The sequence below is a fragment of the Molothrus aeneus genome, chromosome 20, assembly GCF_037042795.1.
Source record: "Molothrus aeneus isolate 106 chromosome 20, BPBGC_Maene_1.0, whole genome shotgun sequence".
Taxonomy (NCBI): domain Eukaryota; kingdom Metazoa; phylum Chordata; class Aves; order Passeriformes; family Icteridae; genus Molothrus; species Molothrus aeneus.
The window spans coordinates 4,844,275-4,867,594 of NC_089665.1; the positions used below are offsets into that span (position 1 = coordinate 4,844,275).

A 23,320-nucleotide genomic window follows, 5' to 3' on the forward strand; every position below is an offset into this window, starting at 1 on the left:
TCTGGTAAGCTCTTGCTTAACTTCTCTCCCCTTAGGTTTGTGATCCACCAGTTTTGTGAATTTGTTACTCTGTTGTTTTGAGTTCTGTGTGTCTCACAAAACCCTCTCCCCAACCTTCCTCATTTGGAGTTCAGAATAAATTCCCACTGTAAAAGCTCCCATATTTGTTCTCTGCTTTTAGCTATGACTAGAGGCTTCTGTTTCCTACAGATATCTAAATTTTGGAGTAGATTTTTACAATCCTTGATGTTTGACACAATCCTTCCCCTTTTTTGGCCCCTTTCCCCTGTGTCCATCTCACTGTGCATTTTGCACAAGGCATTCCCACTGTGAGCAGCATCCCAGGGCTCTGCCCAGCTCTGTGCTCAATACATGCCAGGAAACCTGAAAGCAGCAGTAACAAGGTGTGACAGAACTTGATTGCCCTGATTTTTACTCCTTAAAAATGTGCAGAGTCAAGTCTGTGGTAGTGCTACTGACACTGTGATTGGATTTACTGAATTCACTGATGTAAATCCATCCTGACTGTGTGTATTGCAGCCCTGGTTGGACTGTGGATGTGTTTGCATTTATTCAGGAGCTGGTTGATCATAATTGATGAAGACAGGGGGTGGGAGGGCAGAATTGATAACTTTCTGGGGAATGCTAGCAGTAGGTACTGTAAGGAAATGAAGTCTCTTATTAAACTGGGCTAACTAGACATGCTGACAATTCCTCAAGTATCATTTGCTGCCCAGTGCTCACGGAAGGTGTTGTTAGGAGGTGAAATTTGATAATCAGATATCACAAAGCTTGGAGGAGGTACCTGGAGGAAAAGCCCAGCTCTGGTAGGTGTCAGTTCTCCCTGGGACAGCACCACAGCAATTGCTTGGATTGTGATACTCTGGTTCAACCCTGTGGCTGGTGCTTAACCCTGGCTAATGAGCCTGAGCATCACTTGCCTTCAAAAACCCCATTTCTGACTCTTTGGGGATGTAGAATAGGAATATCTGCTGCAATTGATGTTGCCCAGTTGTGCTGGGAAGCAGGTGGGATTAAGGTTGGTAAAAGAAAAAAGGCTGTAAGAGTCTGAGCATCATCCCCAAACCAGGATATTGCTGGAAATCCCTCCCAGCAGAACTCAGTCCTGCTGTGGGCAGCTGGGGAGCCATCAGAAACAGCAGGCAGGTATTTCATCTAAGGAAATTTTAATGTGCCCAGGCACAGTGAACAGGGACAGACTTCAGGGCTAGGAGTGGAAAAGGATGGTGAAAGTGAGCCAGGAGGAGGAGGAGGAGGAGGAGGAGGTGGCCATTTGCCAGGTCACAGAATGAGGATAAGGTTAAATGATTTAAGGCCGGTGGAAATGCCTGAACACAAAAGAAGATATGCTGAAGTTGGGATGTGAGGCGAGTTCAGGCATTTATCAGTTTTCATTTATGATAACTCAGTATAAACTTCATTGTATGCTCCAATTCTGACTTTACACTCCTGGTTCCATCTTCATAAATAAACCTTACAAGAAGCAGAAAGATGTTTTTATCCTATCACAATGACAAGTGTATTTTAATCACGCTGGTTTTTTTTTCTTAATGTTGGCATGATGGGTTTTATTGTGTGTGGAGTTGGGAGGAACTGTAGGGAAATGCTGCATTAAGTAGATGGGGGGACCAATAGAGTCCATGGATTCACTGCTAACACTTGCAATAATTGTCCATTACTACTTCTTAAGAACAGCTCTCCTGCTCTTAAAACTGCCAGCATGGGGTCCTTAAGAACCCCATTTTGGGTGGAAGGAAACACAGTTGTAATCAAAACAATGATTACCATTGCCTTCATTTAAATGCAGAAGGAGAAACTAATGTGTGCTCTAAAGGGATGTAAAAAATTTACAAGTAATTCCTGGTTTTGAGGTTAGGTTTCTGATGTCCATGGGGAAAAAGTTAATTTCTTAGCTTTCACTTTCAAGTGAATATTTTTGTATTCATTTCTCACTCTGCATTTAAATGAAGGTGATAGTAATCATTGTTTTGATTACAGTTGTGCTTCCTTTCCCCTGTAATGGTGTTCTTGAGTACCCCATGCTGGTCGGGCTAAGAGCAGGGGAGCTATTCTTAAGGAGGAATAATGGACAATTATCTGAACATTAATAGTGAGTCTGTGGACTTCTCAGGACTCCTCAGCTCTCAGAGAATTCTCCTTTTCCTCGAAGGTGCAGGGAAGCTCCCCAATAGCCTTATCTAATCACACCAAGTTCAATTTTGCAGCTCTCCATCAAGCTGGCAGCACATGCAGCTCTGTCTCCATTTCCACAAACAGAATTACAAACAGATTCTGCATTCCCTGTCCCAGGCTGTTGGACTCCAGGATTTTAGTATGTAACTCTTAAATACCAAACTGCAGAAATATTCTATAACTGTCAACATAAATACAGACTTTTGTGCCATTAGTAAAGGGTGATGACAGGCTATATGAAGAACACATTCCCTGTCTCTGCCATTCTTCCTTTCTCCCACTCTCCACCCACCCACTCCTTTTAATGTTACTACTATTGTTATTATTTTTTGTAGCAGGTGTCGTATCTGGGAGCAGGGGATTACAGGAATAATTCCATTTGGCAACAGGCAGGCAGCATCAGTGCTGGAATCCTGTCTGTTCTTTAGTGATATTAATGTTGTAGAATATCATCAGGGGGGAGGTGGTTGACTGGAAACTTGCAGAGAAATGTGGGGGGGGTTATTTGGTCAGCATTGTTTGTTAAAGCATTTAACCACACAGGAGCAGCAACACGGCAAAAATACTCTCTGCATATGTTTTGAAATGCTTTTTAATCCTGATTTTTACTTTGAAACTAGAAATATAATGCATTTTATTTAGAATTATGGTGCTAGTTGGGGTGGCTGTCAGTACAAAGGCTAATGCTATTTATTAAGGTCCTGGTTTTATTTAATAGCCAGATGAATGGAACAGTTAATAAAAGAAATATTGCTTTATTCCCTGACATTTATGTCCTTGGTTTCCAATAAAGAATTGAAATTATGAATAGTTGATGGTTTAAATTGATGTTTTATGTTGAACGCTAGCTATAATTTCCCCTCTGAGGATTGTAATACCGAGAAACAGATGGTTTTTCACAGTAACAAATTGCTGTGTGTGTACTGGATATAGAGCTGCCTTTCAGCTCCCTCCACCTTCCCCTCCTCAGCCCCAGCAGAGGCAGCACTGCTGCTCTTCCCAGGACAAAGCCAGAGCTGGAGGAAACCCAAACCTATTTTTCCAGGTGTGCTGGAGATGGGAAAAGGCTGCAGAAACTCTGGGAACAACTGAGCAGGATAAACACAGAAGTTCTTGGCTCTTCCTCCTGTCCCAGCGTGCTCTGGCAGCCTGGGCTTCCTTCCCTGGTGCTGCTGGAGGTGAAGTCCTGGAAAGATGGGAGGAGTGGTAGCACTGGGGAAAGCAGCGATGGTTTGAAGTTAAACAGGCAGCTCCAGCCCAGCCCCAGCTGTTTCTTTGCTCTGGGTTTCTGAACACAGCCAGTCCGCAGCGTCTTGAGGTTTTATTGACATTTGGTCTGAAGTAAATGAGTGCTAAACGCTCTTGTTTATGCGTTTTTAAACTGTTTTTCAATAATTGTTACTGTGGGGAAGTGGTGTGAGATGATTAGTGGAGAGTTTGGCAATCCACATTAAAAATACACTTTTTTATAAGCTAATTATTGAGGGAAATGGTTAGTAATTACCACTTCTAAATGTTCTCTGCTAAGGTTTACATGTAATATTTGGATCAAGAGTCACTTTAAGCTCCATTTGAAAGCAGAAAGAGGAAGAAACCAGGAGGCTAAAGGGAGGGATCACAGCCAGGCCTGTCCTCCACAGCTTGTGGGTGTGAGGCCATTGCTGGACTTCAAAATGCTGCTGCTATTGGCAGAATGAGTATTTGGCTTTTCACAGTCCTTCTATGATAAATCATGTTACTGACACACAGTTAAAATAGATGGGCTTCAAGCTCAAACCAGCAGCTATTTCATAAGAGACATTAATTGTTCAAAACCAAATTGTGTAGATCATAGGATTAAATTTTTAGTACTAATTTTCAAAAGAACTCTTACTCTAAAAAATGATGTCATGCTTTCAAAATCCTTTTCTTCCTTGGAAGCATGAGAGATTGCTACTTACTCAATCTTGATGTCCTTAAAGTTCTCTATATCCTACTGCATATACATATATATATATATATATATATATATATATATATATATATATATATATATATACACATATATATAAAAATACATATATGCATATATATATTATTAAGTATAATATGTATATATAAATATATATAATATTTTATATATTATATATTTATATATAATATATATTTTATATAGTAATATATTATTTTATATATGATTATATATTATATATTATGTATATATAATATTATGCAATATAATATTCTATATATTGCATACCTTGACTGTAGCCTACTAATAAACTATATTTTTTTATAAAGCAGTGAGGTTGCTGGAATGAAATACCAGGTTAAAAATCTGAGTTGGTTAATTTAATAGTACCCTAATTTAATAGTACCCTAATTTTTCTGGTTGTCCTGCTGATAGCTTGTATTCAAAACAGTGAAGAAATGCAACAGAAATCCTGCCCTTTACTTTTCCCCTTTTGGCTTGATGTCAGGAAATGGCACATTACAGCAATTTGTGTGGCCCTGCAGCACTGCTAAGAGAGATAAAGCAGTGAGAACACCCAGAGAGCAGGGCTGGAACTCAGTGTGGCCATTGACAAGGACAGGAAAGGTCAGAAAAGGTTAAGATGGTTGGGAAAGCCATTTCACATATATCAGCTGGGGTGTTTAATAAGTTACCTGGAACCAGTTTCTAGCAGTTTGTACTGTAGAGCTTAAGCAGGAAAATTCAGCTGAAAACCTGTCTCCAGTAAGTGTGCTTAAAAGAACTTGCTGGGACCAGCTTTACACAGCTTGTGTGATGAGAAAGCTGCCATCAGAGTAATTTAGAAGTGGCCTTTTGTCAGTAGGTTCTAAGTATCACTTGTCTGAAAAATTCAAGATGTGATACCCATTAATTTTCTGGTAGAAAAGAGTGGTCAGGTGGAGAATTCTGCATCAGCAGCTGCAGCAGTGGGATCAGCCCACGGGGGAGCAGAGCACACGGTGGTTTGAAGTCAGTGCTGAGGGATGTTAATAAACTTTATTTACTGGCTCTTGCCCCAAGGAATATTGTGCTAATGCAGCCAGGGTTAACTTCAGCTGAGGGAATAGTGGCAGAGAAAGCAGGGGAGGATCAGGAGATCTGCACACACAGACAGAACAGAAGTAACCTGCACTGGGCCGTGTGTTGTCTTTAACCACAACTCTGGTTCCTCAAAGTTCACAGAGATGACATGAAGAAATAAACAGATATTTTTGGTGCTAAAATAAGCCTGGTGTTCTCCCAGTTAGAAGAAAAAAAGAGTATTATTTTCATTTCTTTCTTTCTTTCTTTCTTTCTTTCTTTCTTTCTTTCTTTCTTTCTTTCTTTCTTTCTTTCTTTCTTTCTTTCTTTCTTTCTTTCTTTCTTTCTTTCTTTTTCTTTCTTTCTTTCTTTCTTTCTTTCTTTCTTTCTTTCTTTCTTTCTTTCTTTCTTTCTTTCTCTTTCTTTCTTTCTCTTTCTTTTTCTTTCTTCCTTTCTTCCTTTCTTCCTTCCTTTCTCTCTTCTTTTCTCCCTTTCTCCCTTTCTCTCTCTCTTGCTTTCTTTCCTTTCTCCCTTTCTCTCTCTCTTGCTTTCTTTCTGTTTATCCTTCCTTTTCTTCTTCCCTTCCCTTCCCTTCCCTTCCCTTCCCTTCCCTTCCCTTCCCTTCCCTTCCCTTCCCTTCCCTTCCCTTCCCTTCCCTTCCCTTCCCTTCCCTTCCCTTCCCTTCCCTTTTTTCCCTAATATTTGCATCTGATGATGATTTATTTACTTAGAAAAAAGAACAACTGATAACAAGTTGAGCATGTCTGTGATCTGAGGTTATCCCTCCCCCAAAAATCAGAGGTGTGGGGGCCTCTGGCTCTTGCTGGAGGAGCTGCTGTTGGCAGAGCTCTCATGTAAAACATGCTAAACCATGTCTGTACATAAGAAAGTGGAGGTATTAGGCAGCCATCCTCTGTAAGGAAGAAGCACCCTGAATTTCCATCTCCTAATCCACTTGTCTTTTTAGTACATGTATGCACAAAACATTATTATAGCACTTTTTAATAAATGGAATAATAGCAGACTTAGTGTTACATACAGGAGATTATCATCTTCAGTGATTGTGTGTGCACAGCTTGTGTTATCAGAAGATTAAATGAATCTTAAGGAGATGCTGCTTCACAGTGAGATTTGATTTTCCCCTGCACGAATGCTTCTTAAATTATTGAGCCATTGTGGCACAGAGAACACTTGGCAGTGGGAAAGCCAAGAGGAGAAAGTTGTGAGCAGGCTTTACCTGTCAAATGGCTCACCCTGGCTGAGGGGAGAGGGTCCTATCTCTGGCAGCACATGTGGTGAATCATGGGCAGATTAAGAGCTTCCTCCTCGCCTTAAGGCAGCGCTGCTCCCTCCTCCTCCTCCTCCTCCTCCCTGCTTCTTCATCTCCCCCACAGACCTTGGCACAGGGGACCATGAAAACTATCACCTTAAGTAAATCCTCATAAGCTATTCATGTTCCTCGACAACTTTGCTCATGCTGTTTGATTCACAATCCTCTGCCTCTTCGGTTCTCTCACATATTAACGAGTTTGATCACTGCTCCATATAAATGAGGCATAATCTGAAGCTGTCAGACCTAAACTGTCTTGAACATACACTAAGTGAATATATTCAAATTTCTCTTTAAAGCTGGGAATATTTATAATAAAACTTGTCAGAGCTCCGGTTAACAGTTTACACTGGAAGTATTTTTGGTTGTGAAATACAAAAACAAGTCCAAAAATGACTTTTTGAGCTGATATTATTATATTTGCCTTGCATATGGAAAAGTCGTGTTGTGATTTCAACAACAAATGAGAAAATTGGCAAACTTCTATGAAAATTAAGTAAGCTCAAACTTCTATGAAAATTAATTAAGCTGAAACTCCTATGAAAATTGATTAAGCTCAAATGAAAAAGTGTTAAAACACTTCACAAATTTATACTAATGTGACTTGTAACAATCACAATAAAAGAGCAGCGGGTGCTGTTAGCAGTGCTTTGAATTTGGGTTGTGCTGCCTCTTCTGTGACAGCCTGAAACTGGATATCTATGGAAGTGCAAACACTGGACTCATTTATTTTTTTATCCCGTGATGTTCCCAGTGAAGAATGCTGTGTAAAAATGTCTCCTGGCTCTCGGGAGAGGCGGCCTCTCCTATTTTCCCTTTGAATGCTCTTTGGTTGTACCTCTCCCTCAGACTGCATCTGTCTGGGCTCTTATATCCTGGCTGATACGAGGCTGCATCCCTGCCTGGCACAGGCCAGCACAGAGAGAGCTCGAGTGTCCTCGGGATTTTTCTTTGTGTTACTGTAGTATGAGTTTATAAAATTTAGGGATTTTCACCTTTGTGTGAAAGAAGCACAGAAATAAACAATGTATGATTGTTACAGGACTTAAAATACAGAGTTCCTGACATCAAAGATGCAAGACAGGCTGGCTTTATAAGGAACTGGCAAAAGGAACAGTAGTAGGAGCAAATGATGTCTTTTTTTAGCTACTAGATAATACTTTGGAACTGAATGAAGGCTGCAGCTTATGAATCTCATTTCCCTCCTCAGCCACATCGAGTGCAGAGGACGAGTAGATCTCACTAATGTGAGTTAAAACTCAAACCCAGAGGAGGCCTTGTGGAACCTAATGTCTAATGGCAAAGGTGACAAGGAGGGAGGTCTGGCTGCCTTGAGCATCCTTGAATTTTGGCTCAAGTCTAATGGCAAAGGTGACACCGTTCAGCCCTTAAATTCAAAACATCCTACCCAGTCAGAAAACATTCTCTGTGTCCAAGGCAAAGCAGACACTTGAACTGAAGTCGAATCCAATGTGGGGAAGGTTTGCTCAGCAGCCTTGATGTGAACAGGAAATTGATCCTCCAGCACAAGGCCGGAGTGCCAGGAGCTCATTCCTCACCGAGATAATCAGGCACAAAACGCTGCAAGTTAATCAGTTCACTTTCACTTTAGTATTTACATTCACTTCAGCTTTAAACAAGCATTTAATTAGTTCTGAAAGTGTATTTGAAAGCCTTGCTGTTGGACCTCGTAGATAATGAATGGTGCCTGTGAGTTTTGTTTTGTTACTGGAAAGTGAAACCAGATGCAGCTCGGCCATCCAAGCCCAGCCTCTGGCTGGCTGCGTGCCGTGGCAGATCCGAGCTTTTATCATTTGGGGAGTGTTCTGTGTCTGCACTAAAGCTGCTCATTGTGCTAGGGAAGGATGTTGATTCCACACAATAAGTTGCTGGAACAACATTCAAATATATAAAGAATTGGATTCTCTGTTTAAAAACGGCAAAAAAAAAAGGGATTAGTCTGTGGTTAATTTAACAACTCCCAAAGTTGCCATTACAATACACCTATATTCATTTCCTTATTAATTATGTGGTTGTGCTATTTAAACTTCCTTTCTGTCCTTTGGGACCAAATTCTTGTCCTGGGTGAGAAACCAAGCTCCCTTTTGTGTTGGGGATCATCGTGTGATGTGAGCAGGGATTATGCCCAGCGTTCCCCAGTCATTAATGGGATTCCCTGGGAATTGTCTCCAACTCAAGGCTTCCCTGCGGGGCCCCTGCACCTGACCTGCTCCTGCTGCTGCTGAAACTTGGTTTTTGCACTTGCTCAAGGTTTCTGTGGTGTTGAAAAACTCCTGCAAACCGTTTCTTCTGTGATGGCTCCCTAAAGAATCTCCATTTTAGATTTACTTAAAGCAGCCCTGTGTCCTCGCTTACTGCTCTTGCCCCTTGGGACAGTCTGTTAAGGATCCTCCCCGAGGAGATAGAGAGGGAAAATCCGACTATGTTTGTGATGCTTTTAATCCCCAGCCTGTCTATAGACTGAAATAAATAGAGCATTCACCTTTCTGCTTTCAAATACAATTTCAATGTCACCTGTGGCATCCTGATTCATCAAGATCTGTTCTAAGCACTTCTGAATCTTATTGACCACTTGTTTTACAGGATGATAAATCCCTGTTCTCCCAGAGCAAATAGATTTAATAGAGCATGTTTTTTTTTCCTTGATTTATGTTTGCCATGACCAGAAAGCAAGATTTCAGCATCCAGCAGATGCTGCTCCACAATTACAGAGTCACAAGCAGGCAGTGGCTGTTTTGCTGCTGAATGACAAATATTGTCAGAGGATCTGGTGACAGTTTATGTGTTCATATAGAACCAAAGCACGTGGTGCAATTGTTGCTTCAAGATTAGACTTTCTTGAAACCTATTTTTGATTTTAGGGGATGCCTCAGAGACAGGGACTCGGGAACTTACTGGTGAGGGAGTGAAAAGTGGCAAAAAGAATGTATTGGACTTGAAAACAAAGATGAGATATTTTTAATGTGTGTATTCTTTAAAAAGTGGAAGCAGTGTGTACTGTACAAGGTTTGGAAGATGACTGTGGATATTGGAAAATTATTTTTATCCTCCTTTTGTAACATCAAAAGGGCATAAAAACAACCCTAATTGCATTTTAACAAGCCATGGTGTTAGTGCCCAACAGCTGAAGAAATGAAAGACTGACGTGCTAAATTGTGCCTGTGTTGTACAATTAGGTGGGCTGGAAAAACCAAAATCAGGGTTTGGCTGAGGGGATGGGTCCGTGGTGACAGCCCCGTGCTTGTACATTGTCACAATAAACGAGTCTGAGTTGCAGGAATTCGTGCTGATGATGCCCCCACACTTCATTGATCAGGAGATTAAATGCAAACTGGTTTCTGCAGCTGCTGGCTCTTGTCACTGTGGGTTTGTGTGATGTGGAAGGGGAGCCTTGCACTGGGGTATTTATGGGGTGTTTGGGTCACTTCTCAAACCTTGGGGAGTCAGAGCCAGGGAATATAGTCCAGAACAGCTCTGTGTATTTATTGTCATCCTTACATTAGAGCAAGACTTGTCTTAATAATGAAATCCTGCAAGAGCAATATCTCCCCTGAAAACCATATGTCAATAGAGCTTTAAAATTGCTCAAATATGAAGAGGACGTTACACGAAATAGATGGATTCTGCCAGCCTAAGGAATAGGAATTGACATTTTTCAGAACAGATGTCATTGATAATTTATAGATGGCTTTAAAAATTAAACTTTATATAGAAGCTGGCTTAAAAATGAAGTGTTGTCAATGTTCTGAGTGCATTGGGTACATTAAGCAGAAACGTTCGTGTCACTCAGTGGTATTTAAATACTGCAGAAGTCAGGAGCAGCTGTGTCCTCTGAAAGTCTGCTCCTGTTCAATATTAAAGGCTCATGTGAGTCTGCTGCTTTCCAGATGATGTAGCTGCACTCCTAGGAAGTGTTTTGAAACGAGTAATTATTGATTTTGTCCCTTACACTTCTGATTGAAGCCTGGAAGTGAAGCGCATGACTTCTGGAGAAAAAGACAATTTTATGTCCAAAGATACCAGCTTGGCTTCGTGGTTTATAAGCTGTAAAAGCCTCATATTGATGCCCTCCTAGTTTTAAAAACAGAGTGACAGTCCTCTCTGAAAGCAGAGGCATCTGCTCTAAGTGCACTAACACGGGGAGATTATTGGAAAGTTTTCTAGTGCTTTTACAGAATCAGGATTTCCTTTTTTTTTTTTCTCCTCTTAAAATACACTTTTTGTTAAACTGCTCCAGCTAAAACGAAGTAGGGGTTAATACACATTTTGCTAAGTAAGAAAAACAACCAAAAAAAAAAAAAAAAAAAAAGCCCCAGCCCAACACTGGAGGCTCAGCCCAGGAAGATGGGAATTCTGAGATAATATTCAATGTGCCCAAAGGGACAATGCTGTCTCTTGTTGTCACTGTCTATATTTAGCCACCGTGCTCATATGCAACTTAAAATACCTAGAATAGCAAGAAGAATTTTTTTTTTTTCCCCCCTTCATTTGAAGTGGTTCAGTGTAGGGTTGTTAATTTTGGCTTATCACAGCTGACACTTGAGTAAGGGGGGAGAAAATAGCGGTTTGAAGCTTTAACTCTCTCCACATGTGCCCCTCTGAGGAGCCCTCCTGACTCCTGCAAAACTTTCTGGGCTGCCTTAAATTATGTGCCCCCCATTTAGGAGAAGTTCACAGCTCATTTAGTTGATTTAAAATCCATTGTTGTTTGTGCAGCTGATAAGGGGTGAAAAAGCTATTAGTTAACAGACCCGGGTTGAGAAAAAAATGTGAATAATTCCAGCTTCCTACTCGAATCAACGGGAATTCTTCTGATCAGTTAATGTAAACAGTGTGATTTATACTTTAATACTCCAGCTTACATGAAAATAAGCAATAATTTTCACACTTTCAGGAGTGTTTCATGCTGTTGCAAACTAAGTTTTTGCATTTTACCCATTTACTGAAAAGATAATGAAGTATTTCTGTATGACAATCTGGCAAATATTTATGTTTTAGGGACATATTACACACTTCAGCGTGCTGGTTTTCAATGGGAAATGCTCCCAAGCATCAGTTTAAAAAATCGGGCAGAAAAATGAAAGAGAGCAAAGTCCTTGAGGAAATACTGGACAAGTTGTTTATGGGGGGAATGACCTTGGCTGGTTTGGATCCCACTAATGGCCTCTTTATCCCAAAAGTGAACTCCTGGTCAAAAGGAGGGTGCTGAGCCTGGGTTTGGGGGAACAGGGAGCAGGAGGGTTCTGCTGGGTGGCCAGCAAGGCTGAGGAGTCCCTGCTCAGCCCTGGGAGCTCATCCAGCAGGGCAGCAGAAAGAACCACCCCAAAAATTCAGATTGTAGGGCTGACATGGCTGGAAAAAATCCGGTGGCAGTGCAGGGAGCTGGTCTGTGCAGCCACACTCACAGCTGGAGTTTCTGTCTGCTGTGCTTTCCCTACACCTGCCCTAAGGAAAAACCACTCCTGGAATGCAGCTGGATGATACCTGCTCCCTCCCCAGAGGTGCTAACAGCTGTTTATGCTTCCCCTATCTGATGGTGGCACCGAAAATGTTTCCTTGTTCTTGCACAAACTTCGGGAGCAGCGGCGTCAGAAATGATCTTGTCTGTTTTGATGGATCACTGGCATGGGTGAATATCCCAGTCCCCAGGTCTGATGGACCATCAAGTGCTGCACAAGCCATTCCAAAATCAGTTTTAAAAACGAGCAATTACATATTTTTATAAGTGAATGATCAGGATCCAGTATATAGAAGTTATAAAATCAGATAAGTTGTTTGATTAATCAATACCAATTCAGAGATTCTATGAATTTCTATGATGTCACTTGCCCAATTTTACCTTTTTTGCCCCCTCATGGTGGTCCTCAGTGTCTGTCCTGACCTGGCTGAGAGGGAGCTCCCTGCTTTAAAAATATCAGCACTAAGGCTGTAGTCAGGTGGGAAAACCTGATATACTTTGGGTCTTAGGAGTGCTTATTCAAACACTGCATTTCCAGACACGGCGTGCCTGCAGGAATTTAAAATAACTTGTTTGAACTGCACGGTGTTAATAAGCAGCTGGGTAAGATACAATCTCCTCTGAACAGTAGCTTTTTCTTTCACTATTTGGTCTGCATTTCCTAGGAGTGCCTCAGCAGACGGAGCATGACCGTGCTTATATTTTGTGTTGGCAGCTCTCAGCCCTCTGTGCCTCTGCCCCACAGTTCAGAGCAGCCTTCATCATCTGCTGAGATTTCACCAGGACCATTATTTGTAGAAATACAAATCCTCTTGCCCAGGAAGAGCCTGGGTTTGGATATTTGCTTAAAATGTCATTTAAAAGTGAGCCCTGTAGTGGTTTTTGCATCCAAAACTCAGTGTTGGCTTCCAGTGTTTCAAGTTTGCTCACCCTGTTTCACTCCTGGCTTTGAGGAGCTCCTGCCTTGAGCCCTCAGTGGCCCTGGATGTCCATTTGGAGGCATGTTAGGAATATTTAGCTTAAAGAAGGTGCTTGAACTTGGTGTACCCTTTGCTTTGGATGCAGCTAAAAGCCTTTGGTATTGTATCACATGCTGGCTTTGATGTGTACACTTCAGCATCTTGTAAAAATGATTAGATGTATAAAAGATGGTGGTAGGGAGAAGTTTATTGAGTATTTCTCTGGATAAAGGGTGTTGCAGACATTTCTGGAATTCTTTTGTAAGTCCCTCTGTACATCAGTCGGGCAGTTTTGACCTTTTTTTTTTTTTTTTTTTTTTTTTTAAAGTGTGGGTTTTGCCTCTATTGCCAGTTGGTGCTTGACTTCTCATGGCACTTGGTGTTACTTGGTATTTCAGGTAATAAGTGATGGAAAACATCTGCTGTTTGGTGAGGTGCACCTTCAGTGACAGCAGTGAACAGAACATGAGCTCCACAGCATCACAGTCTGGGTCACTCCTCACACAAATGTATTGCTGAGGGGCAAGAGGCACTGACAAAAGTGAATTTTTACTTAAGTGTATCTTAATTCAAGTTTTTTTACTGCCTTGAAATGAGTGGGAAAATACTTTGAGAAAAGTAGTTGTCAGTTTATATCTAATTTAGCAGTGCTGCAGCTGAGGGAAGTTTGCTACAAAGCCAGGAGTAAGGTAAAAAGTTTGAAGTTTAGGTTAAAACAATGGCAGATAACTGGATCTGTAGTTTCCATATATAGTCATGCAAGAAAAAGTCTGTAGGAATCCTCCAGACATTTATGGACTTCTCTGGTTCATCTGTCAGAGCCAAACAGCTCCAGCCAAGAGATAGGGAATTTGTTAAACTGCATTAAGTTCCTAAATTGCTGTAGCCCAAAGGAGCAATTCTTCCTTTTATAGGGGGAAGAGTAGGAGGGAGTAGGCAGGGAGGATGGTACATTATGAAGTCTCTTCTTTTGGTAAGAGTTTCAAGAGATGAGTAACATTCTAGAGCTCTTTAAAAAAAACAAAACAAAACACAAACCACAGACAAAAAACTTGAATTAATTTCCGTTGCTCTCATCAAAAGCTGGCTGTCTAAATTTAGCCATTTCCTATAGACACTCAGCTTATGCTGGCAACAGTCAAACTGTTTGTCCTCAAGTGCAATTTGTCACCTCCCCCTTCTAAGTTGGTAGAAGATAAGCCTGTATTAATTCTGCTGATTTATTATTATACAAGTGTGCCTCATTTTAATCTGCCATCGAGCTGATTGTGCTTCAGCTCCAGCTCCCCGTGTCTCCCTTCCTCATCTCCCATCCTCTGGGCTCCTTTTCCTGCTCTTTTTATCTCCTTTCTCTCCCCACCCCCTCTGAACACTGCAACAGTTCACAGTTCAGCACATGAATTTGGGAATTAATCCCAGCTGAGAGTATATATTACACTTGGGAGGGGATGCTGCTGCTCCAAAGCTTTATGTGGGTTTTTTTTATTTCTGAAGTTCAACTAACAAACAGTAAATGTATTGAATAAGGCTGTAGTGAGCTCTTGCTTTCTTTCATCTGGATGATTCATTTCTATCTACTGTGTGCTCCCAAAGCATGTGCATTATGGGCCTGAGCCTGTTTCCATAGGAGTTTTGCCAGGAAGTGTAAAGGCAGCAAAAGTTTGTTTTCTCCGAATTGCTTCACTCACTGAAGCAACATGAAAAGCTCTGTGCTGTGTTTTTTTATTTAGGTCAGCAGGATGACAGTTAGATTAATTTCAAGGTGTTTTTACCAGGTATGCTAAATTAGATGTAGTAAAAACCTTTGGGTCTGTATCCTGATGTTTTTGAGGTTGTCAATTTTTTTTTTCCCCCCTTTGAATTTCTCATCTTTGTTGGAATCTGAAGTTATCATGTTAGCTGCACTGAACCCACAGCCAGTCACTCCCTGCATGGAAAAAGTCACAAAGAACATAAAGACAGCAGAGATGATGGTCATGAGAGTTTTAGCAAATATAGGACATGTATTTGCAGGACAAGAGGCTTTTTACTCAAGTCCTCATGAAACAACTTGTTTCCTGTAGGAGCAACTGGCTTTTGAATAAAACTGCATGGTCAGGATCAAGATTAAGAAGAAAATCTTATAAAAAGATTAGTAGTGGATTGCATAGTATTGGATTTTCTTGCATTGAAATCAAAGCAAAAGGCTGACTGTAATGATAGAAATCAGTAAATATACCTGTGTTCTTACATGCAGGTATGGCAGAGTGTGATTAATGCATGGGCTGCTCACAGCTACATTTGTAATCTCTGTGCAAAAGATAAGCAAGGAAAACAATTTTGCAATACCTGATGTCCCAGCAGTGCCTCCTCCCCAGTCCACATCCTGTAAGGATCCCTGAGGATGGGCCTGGCTCCTCATCATTATATTTAACACAGAATTATTCTTCTTGGAAACTTCAAAATCCTTGCATTCTGGAAATCAATAACAGGTTTTAAAACACAAATGGTTTTTAGCAATCTCAGTTTTCCTAAATGAAGCAGTACATTGGGATTCATGATTTTGGAATTGTTCTACCCATCTTTTCCTTGGGCCTGAGGAGGAATCCCAGTCCCAGGAGCCCAGTGCTGGCAGACAGCTCCAGCTCCTGACCCACCATCCCAGAAGGCTGCAGCAGGATGCACTCTGGTTCCAGCCCTGCTCGTGGGGAGGGAATATGGAAAATTACAGCTGCAATTATGGTTTCACATTAAATATTCTTCTGTCTAAATCCACCACGTGAAGCATTAGGCTGTGTTTGAACTGGTGTTGTTAATTGGACCACAGCACTTAGGTGCCTCTTCTGCAGTCCTGGCCCCTGTCATTAGCCTCTCATTAGACATGTTAATTTTTTAGGGCTCATAATAGTTACCTTTTTTCAGAAGTTCCCCATTTTACACTGCGGAGAAACCTCTGATGTTCAGGCTGTAATTCTGGATGACCAGGGGAGCGTTAGGAAAACTTCCTCTACAGACTTTCAGAATGGGAAATACAGTGGATGGAGGATGAAATCCTGCAGGGTGTGATTTGGGAGGAGTGTTCAGGACCTTTTTCACTGAAAAACACAAATCACAGGGGCAGAGAACTTGTGGAACAACATGGAATTTATGGAGGGGCAGAGCAGTTCTGGTTAAAATTTGACAAGTGTAGGTGAGGCTGGTTTTGGGGATGTAAAACTATATTGGGATGCACAACTAAGCAGTCAGTTTATTTCCCATTTTTTTGTACAGATGGGCTCATCTAATAACATCTGCGGGTACTTAATAAAGCTCCAATTATCTTTGCTTTGTGTAGGGATCCTGGCCTAAGCTAGAAATGGCTATTCCTGGTTTTGCCATGTGATTGTCCTGCTGGCAAGAACAGTGCACCTCAGAGGTTCTGAAATATTTATTTTGTGTATCAGATGGGGTTTCATTACATAAATAAGGAGTTCTGCTGGCCTGGGATGATGCAGACATGGTTTTTCCCATGACAAGGGTCTGTCATGGCATGTTTGGTGTCACCTCAAGCCTTCAGCACTGGGTTTAACAAGAGAGCAGGAGGGACAATCTCCATGGAGCCACTGTCCAGTGGGAAGCTTTTTAAATTAATGTTTGTTTAAAGTGGTGCTTGATTTTCTATGTGTATTAGTGAACTGTTACACAAGTCATCCTTTCCTTTTTTTCCCTTCTGGAATTTTAGTGACCAGGCTTTCATTTCATTAGAATTACCTCCTTCCAAAGCTCCACCTGAATCATTTTTGTTTGAACTAATTTTTTTGTTTCCTTGCAACTCTACTTTTTAAAGTTCTGCATAGTTCCTGTTCAATGTCTTTCCTAGCCACTGTTAACTCACTGGTTTATAAATGACACCAGGGTTGCCACATGATGTTAAAAAGCTTAGTTCACCATGTTAATTTGTAAAGTTAGATAAAAAAAAAATCCTTTTTCTATTCTGCACAGTGTATGTGTGTGTATATACACACACTTCCATACATATATATGGTGCAACAGTTCCTCTCTTTTTAAACAGTTGTGAAGGTCCCCAGGCTGTTTGCATGTGGCTGCACAGGCCCAGAGTAAACCTATGAGCTTTTTGTTTATTTGCACTTGGAAGAAACCATAAGAGGATTCCATTAAGACTCAGGCAAATTCCACTGAAAACCCCAGCCCAGTGAGGAGGCTCCTTCCCAGAATCTCTGTTTTCCCCAGCTTGGCAAGAGCACACTTTGCACCTTGCCACTGCAAAGGGTCACAGCGCCAGCCCCAACATTCTCCCTCTTCACCCCTTTCCCCGTGGCTGAGTGGGACCCACCAGGGAGTTTCCACAAAGAAACTCTTGGAATTTCTCCATGGGATCTGCTGTCCCTTCCCTTGGGATTGTCACATGGCTGCAAGTCTTGCAAAATTGTCTGAAGTGGTCAAACAGCACAAATTCTGTCTCTTTTCAAGGAGCCTCTATCAGTGTTTATTCTGCAGGCCCTGCTTTGGAACCTCTCTGAATTACAGTGCCCAGGGTTTTGCTCAATGTTCCACTCCAAGCTGGAATCTGCACTCACTAAATCAGCCCTTCACAAATGGAATATTTCTTCACTTCTTGCTGGGTGGGTCCATACACTGAAAAATAGGTCAAGAACAGTAATCTAAATCTACTGCTAATAAATAATTAAAGCTAATGGAATTTGCACAAGATCTGTGAGCTTGAAATATTTCCGAAAGTACTGTGGTGTACGTTTTGCTACTGTAAATCAAGATTTTTTATTTATCATTGTGCTAGGTTGAAACATATCTATAAATGTGACTTAAAAAGGGTGGTTTTTTGTACAGAGAAAACACTGGCATGTTAGTGTATTGAAATAACTAAAAATATCTCAGAAGATTGATATGATTGTGATTCATTCTTTAATGATCGGATTTCAAGTAAATACTTCAGCAGCCTTAAGCAATAAGAGGTTTTATATCTCATTAAATCAAAGTGTAAATTGAGCAACAAATTGTTTACTCATATGATTTACTTTGCCTTATATTTTAGGAATTAAGTAAGTCATCTAAGCTACTGTATAATACCTGTTTGAACAACTAGCTGGGATTTCAGTTTCATCTCTTCTAGATTAAAGCAAAGTCAAACTTGCTGGAACTAATTAAATATAAAGACTTAAATGTTTCCTTTAGTACATCCCCAATCACATGTGCTCAGGATTTCTGGTGGGAAAAAAAAAATTGGAATACTCTGGATTTTTTCATAATACAAAGAAATAATATTTAAACCTGTTATTTTGCACTGGTAGGTGTCTGAGTGATCCCGACCCCTTCACCCATTTCCCCATAGCAGGGTGAAGCATCTGTGCTTGCTGCCTCTCTCTAATTAACCAGCAGAACTGCTTACTCCTAATTATAGTTAACTTGCTGATTTGTGTGTTTCGTGGTGACAAGTTGTGTCCTTGAAGCACACAATAATCAAACACACCTCAGAAGTTGATGCCAGCGTTCTTCCCAAATCCTTCGTGCTTGGCTGCCTCTCACCTCTCCCCCTTTCAGCTGCATTTATGGGAAGCTCAGCAACATTCTGGAGATAATAGTGGGGTGGATGGAGTGTGCAGAGCCCTGGTTGTGAGGGATAAACATCCTCCCAGTCCCTAGGAACAGACACCCACCCTCCCAGGCTGCTGTCTCTGGAGAGAGGGGCAGAAACCTGGCACAGTTTTGACAGGGGAGCTCCCCCTCAGCTGTGCTATTTCTTATCATGGAATGATTTGGGATGGAAGGGACCTTAAATCTCTTCTCATTCCACCCCCTTCCACTATCCCAGTTTGCTCCAAGCTCCATCCAGCCTGGCCTTGGACATGTCCAGGGATGGGAAGTGTTGGGTGTTGATGGAATCACCAACACCCCCCTGCACAGCCAGTACGCCCTGGGACTTGTCTGGAGGTTATTCTGTGTTGGGTTTTTTATTTTTCTTTCTATTTTTAAGTTCTTACAAGAAAGAATGTGGGGTCAGGCGGTCCAGCCCCTGCCAATCCAGAGCACAGGGCAGTCCAGTGCTTTATTCCACGTGGGCAGACAGGGAAAGGGACACAGGAGGGAAAGGGGAATCCACAGTATCTCCCATGATGAGGCTGCTCCAGAATGGTTTGTGACAGCTGAACTGGTGATGTCACCCACGGGCTGTTCCTCATTAGGATCCCTGTGCCAGACACAGGGACATTCCCCAGCCCCTGCCTGGCTCCAGCAGACAAAATACAGAACAATTGGTGGGAAATGTGGCCAGGGAGCCCCACACTGGAATGTTCACCCAGGGTTTTGGGCTGGGTTCTTTCACAGGAGCACAGTGCTTGTGCACATGATAAAGGTGTGTAGGTCAAGCTCAGATCTGCTGGGCCAATTTATCAAACTGGGGTCAGAGGGCTCTTGTTGTGACATTTAGAGATAAGCACTTGGGAGGGAAATGAGATGGAGCAGCCTGTGAGGAGATCAGAGGGTGCTTGTGTAGCTTCAGACCTCAAGTAAATTATAAATACAGCATTGGTAGCCTGGCCATTGCTGTGTCCTTTGTACTGTACACAGGGTATTAAGATCTAGATAAATAATGTAGTTTAGTTGTCAGAAAGACACATTTGTTGCCCAGGATTTTAACACAGATTTATTCTTGGTTTATTTTCCATGGAGTTATTTTTAATGAGAATGGAAAGGGAGTTAAAAATTATGTGGATTCAGATTTCATTGTTTAGCTACTTGATCAAAATATAAACTCATTGTTTTTACTCTTGTAAAGAGGAAATGCTATATTAGCTTTCAGCCATCAGATTTGATTCAGATAATGATACAGCATCCTCATTCATGGGCTCTTTATCAGATACTGAGTTTGTCTCTGATAGAGCCCTTTTCAGAAAACTGCTCTACCCCTGATAAATCATCCAGAGAGGAAGAATGCATGTATTTAGATGGCATGGAAAAGTAGGCTAATAATGGGATTGTATTCCTATACTCAAATATTTCAGTGTGTTTGTGCTGATAAATTACAATTTGTTTTAATGTTCATTTGCATGGACCCTTTTCAGCTGTTCTGCTTGGCTGCAGTGTTTTGGTAGGTCTGTGAGGGCTGGAGCCTGGATGCTTTTCCTGTTTTGATCACAGCCCAGGCAGTAAAGGCCACCACACTTTAAACAGATAATAAATCACCCAGTGTCCTTGCTAACCAACACTGCAGATTCCCCTGGGTCTGAACTGAACGTCCTTCTTCCTGTTCAATTTAGTATTAAAGAAGGTAAAATTCTGTTTGAAGTTCAGTGTAATATTTTGAGACAAAGTCTGATGAGAAATTTTTCCAAACTGCCAAAAATAAATCTCCCCAGCAGAGCTGTGACTCGAGGCATATGTATTCTTGACTTCTGTCTGTTTATTTTTATTTCCCTTTGGTTGTGAGCTGTCTCAAGTTTTGATGTTGTTTCGCTGAGGAAGGAATTATAAAAGTACCCTATAAACTCTTTCCTATAAACTCTTTCCAAGGACAAGGCAGGAAAAGAGGGGAGAAAAGAAAAACTGGTGTGAAAAAGGTGTTTATGCCTTTTGCTGTGGTGTGTGCCATTTACCCACTCACCTGCATGGAGCTGAGTTTAAAACACTGGCTCACATTCCTGCAGTTCCCTTTCCTGGCCTGTTTGCTCTGGGAAGGGAATGGCAGTGGGATGCTCTGTCTCAGTTGTTCAGCTGCAGCAGATTTCAGGTTCTTGTGAGGATTTCAAGTTGTCAAAGCATTTACCCCATTCAGGTGTGTGCTCTGATGTGTCCTGGGGTTGCCCCACATGGATTTAAACCATTGCTTGCCAATGGAGCTGAATCACCCTGAGCTGCCTTCTCCTCCATCAGGAAATGTTTTAAAATCAGTTTCACCCCCAGCACAAGCTGCTGTCTGAATCAAGCATTTGTTTTCCCATGATGGCATGAATTTTGCTTGGTAATGTTCTGATTGCTGGGATTAATGTTTAGCATCCTGAGTTTGCTAAATCAATTCACTTGAAAAGTTTTCTCCCTTTTTGTTTCTGTTTTCATGGCTTTGGGATGCTCCTTCTATTCCTCTCCACCCTCCTTCTCTCCCTCTCTGCTGCTACAAACAGCCAACAACAACATCCCTCATTATTCAAGATGAATATGAAGGTGAAGTCCTGACATAGTTTATATCCTGAAATCAAAAGTGCTGCAAATCCTGTCTTTCAGAAGTCAGGATGTGCCAGAGGAGGCATTAAAGAGCAGGATCTTGGCTAGAGCTTGCCATGGCCACAGGAGCAAGGATGACATTCTCCTGCCTCTGCCTTCACTTCTGACATCACTTTTCTGGCTGGTGCCAAACAAGTCAGTAAATTCAAAGGCAATATCAGGGACAAAAACCCCTAAACCCAGTGATTTTCAACCAGCTGAGATTTTTATTTCAAGAAAAGCTGTTTTGCTTGGATGATATAATTTTTCCTGATTTTATAAAGGGTGCCGGTATCCGGGCTGTAAATCTAATTCTCTTTGTAATTTCACTGGGCACTAAAACTGCCTCTGCCAGATTTTGGCCTTGAATGTGGGCATTTATTTTACCATCAGTGGTTATTGTTACTTTCCTCAATGTCAGCATCATCAGGTTACAAAGAAAACATGTTCTAAAACGTGCACAGCCCTCAGGTCTCCCTGAGAAGGCAGGGAGTGGGGAAAAGCTGCTCAACCTGCCAGTTTGCTTTGGTAGAAATGTAATTTGTAGATGTTTGTGATCCACAAGGACAGTGTCCAACCTTTTTGTGTCCCAAAACAGGCAGCACGATTTACCAGGAAACATTTGGGTGACTTGGCTTGGCCTAAGAACAGAAGCACAGTTTGGTTCAGTCCAAAGAGGCAGCTCAGAAAGCTGCAATATTATCCTTGACTTGATGGGGATTAAGCTGTATTTTAGTGCAATAACCATGTCAGAAATGAAATTTGACTGATCATTTGTCTTTGATAGCTTCATTTGCCTTGGGCCCCCTAAGCCATTTCTCAGGGAGTGGGAGAACTCCTGATACTCCAACTCTCTGCATGACTTGTCATTTAAATGACAAAAATCACTTCTCTCAAAAGCCTACTTTTCCTTCAGGAAAATCAGATTAAACCCAAGGCTGAGAGTGTTTTGGTGAGTGGTTTAACATCCAATATGTTGCATGACTGTAGATGTGTAAGTAAATGTGTTGGAAAAGAGAATTTACCAACTTTTTAAGGTCACCTTCTTTTCTGAAAACCTTGAGGCCTCAACAGACCCTTCTGTATATAGAAAAAATGCTTCAAAGATGTCTTTGTGACCCCCTGCACGAGGTTCAGGCAGCTCAGGGACTTTGGCCTGTGTGGAGGGAGGAAGATTTCATGGTGACTGTTCCAGTTGTGGGCAGTACATGGGGTTGTCCAGAGTCTGGCCAAATCTCACCTGGCCTTAACAATGGTTCTTTAGCATTCATTTAGCACTAGTTCTGCTCAGCTGAGCCTTGGAAGGCTCCAGCAATGGGAAATCCCCCCTTTCCCTGCAGCAGCAGCATCAGTGCTGCCCTCCCAAGTGATGCAGCTTCAGGTTATTGGTTTAATTCTCTTCCAGATTCATTTCCAGCTGGAGGTGCACCATGAAGTGGCTGCTTGTGCCTTGTCAGTGGCAAAAGCAGGAATCAGCACCTTGGCTGTCTATGACTAATAGTGGCCTCTGCAAAGTTACTGGATTTTATTCTTCAGGCACACACATAATAAGAATTATTGAATTTGTAAGTGAATTAGACCCAAACCAGCTTAGAAGTGAAGCCATAGGAAATTTTATGTACAATAAATGTACCTTTTTTGTCTTAAATTATCTCAGTTGCTAAGTAAAAATATGCTATAAACCTTTAGAGTGATTTTGTGGGCAGTATTTTAATGAATTTTGTAGCACTGAGTATGTTGTAATTTGTAAGAAGAAATTTTGAGTTACACAAATAATACTTGTCATCTTCAATGAGCTCCAGTTCTCTGATGACTAAAGCCAGAGCACTCTTGGGAAAATAATAAATAAACCAGAGATTTTTCAAAATGGCAACACTTGTAGTTGAAATGATGGTCCAGAATCATCTTCCTTTAAGCCTGGCTTCCATTTGTGGGAATTTCCTTGGCATAAGTTCAGAGGTGTAGCTGCTGTGGAGGTGGATAGAGACATTTGCTGCTAATCTCAATAATGTTTCAGCTGAATTAGGGGAATGAAGGCATTCAGTGCTTGGCCAGCCCCACCACAGTTTGGGTAATTGTTACCATTTGCAGCACATGCAGGGGTGTGTCAAACTGGAAATTCACACCTGCTCAAA

At 41.5% G+C, this 23,320-nt stretch overlaps 1 protein-coding gene across 5 annotated transcripts in view; it reads left to right on the plus strand.

Annotated features, from left to right (window-relative positions):
- Positions 1-23,320, plus strand: part of CUX1 (cut like homeobox 1) — a 274,993-nt gene that overhangs the window by 83,541 nt on the left and 168,132 nt on the right. The gene's annotated exons all lie outside the window — the stretch shown is intronic.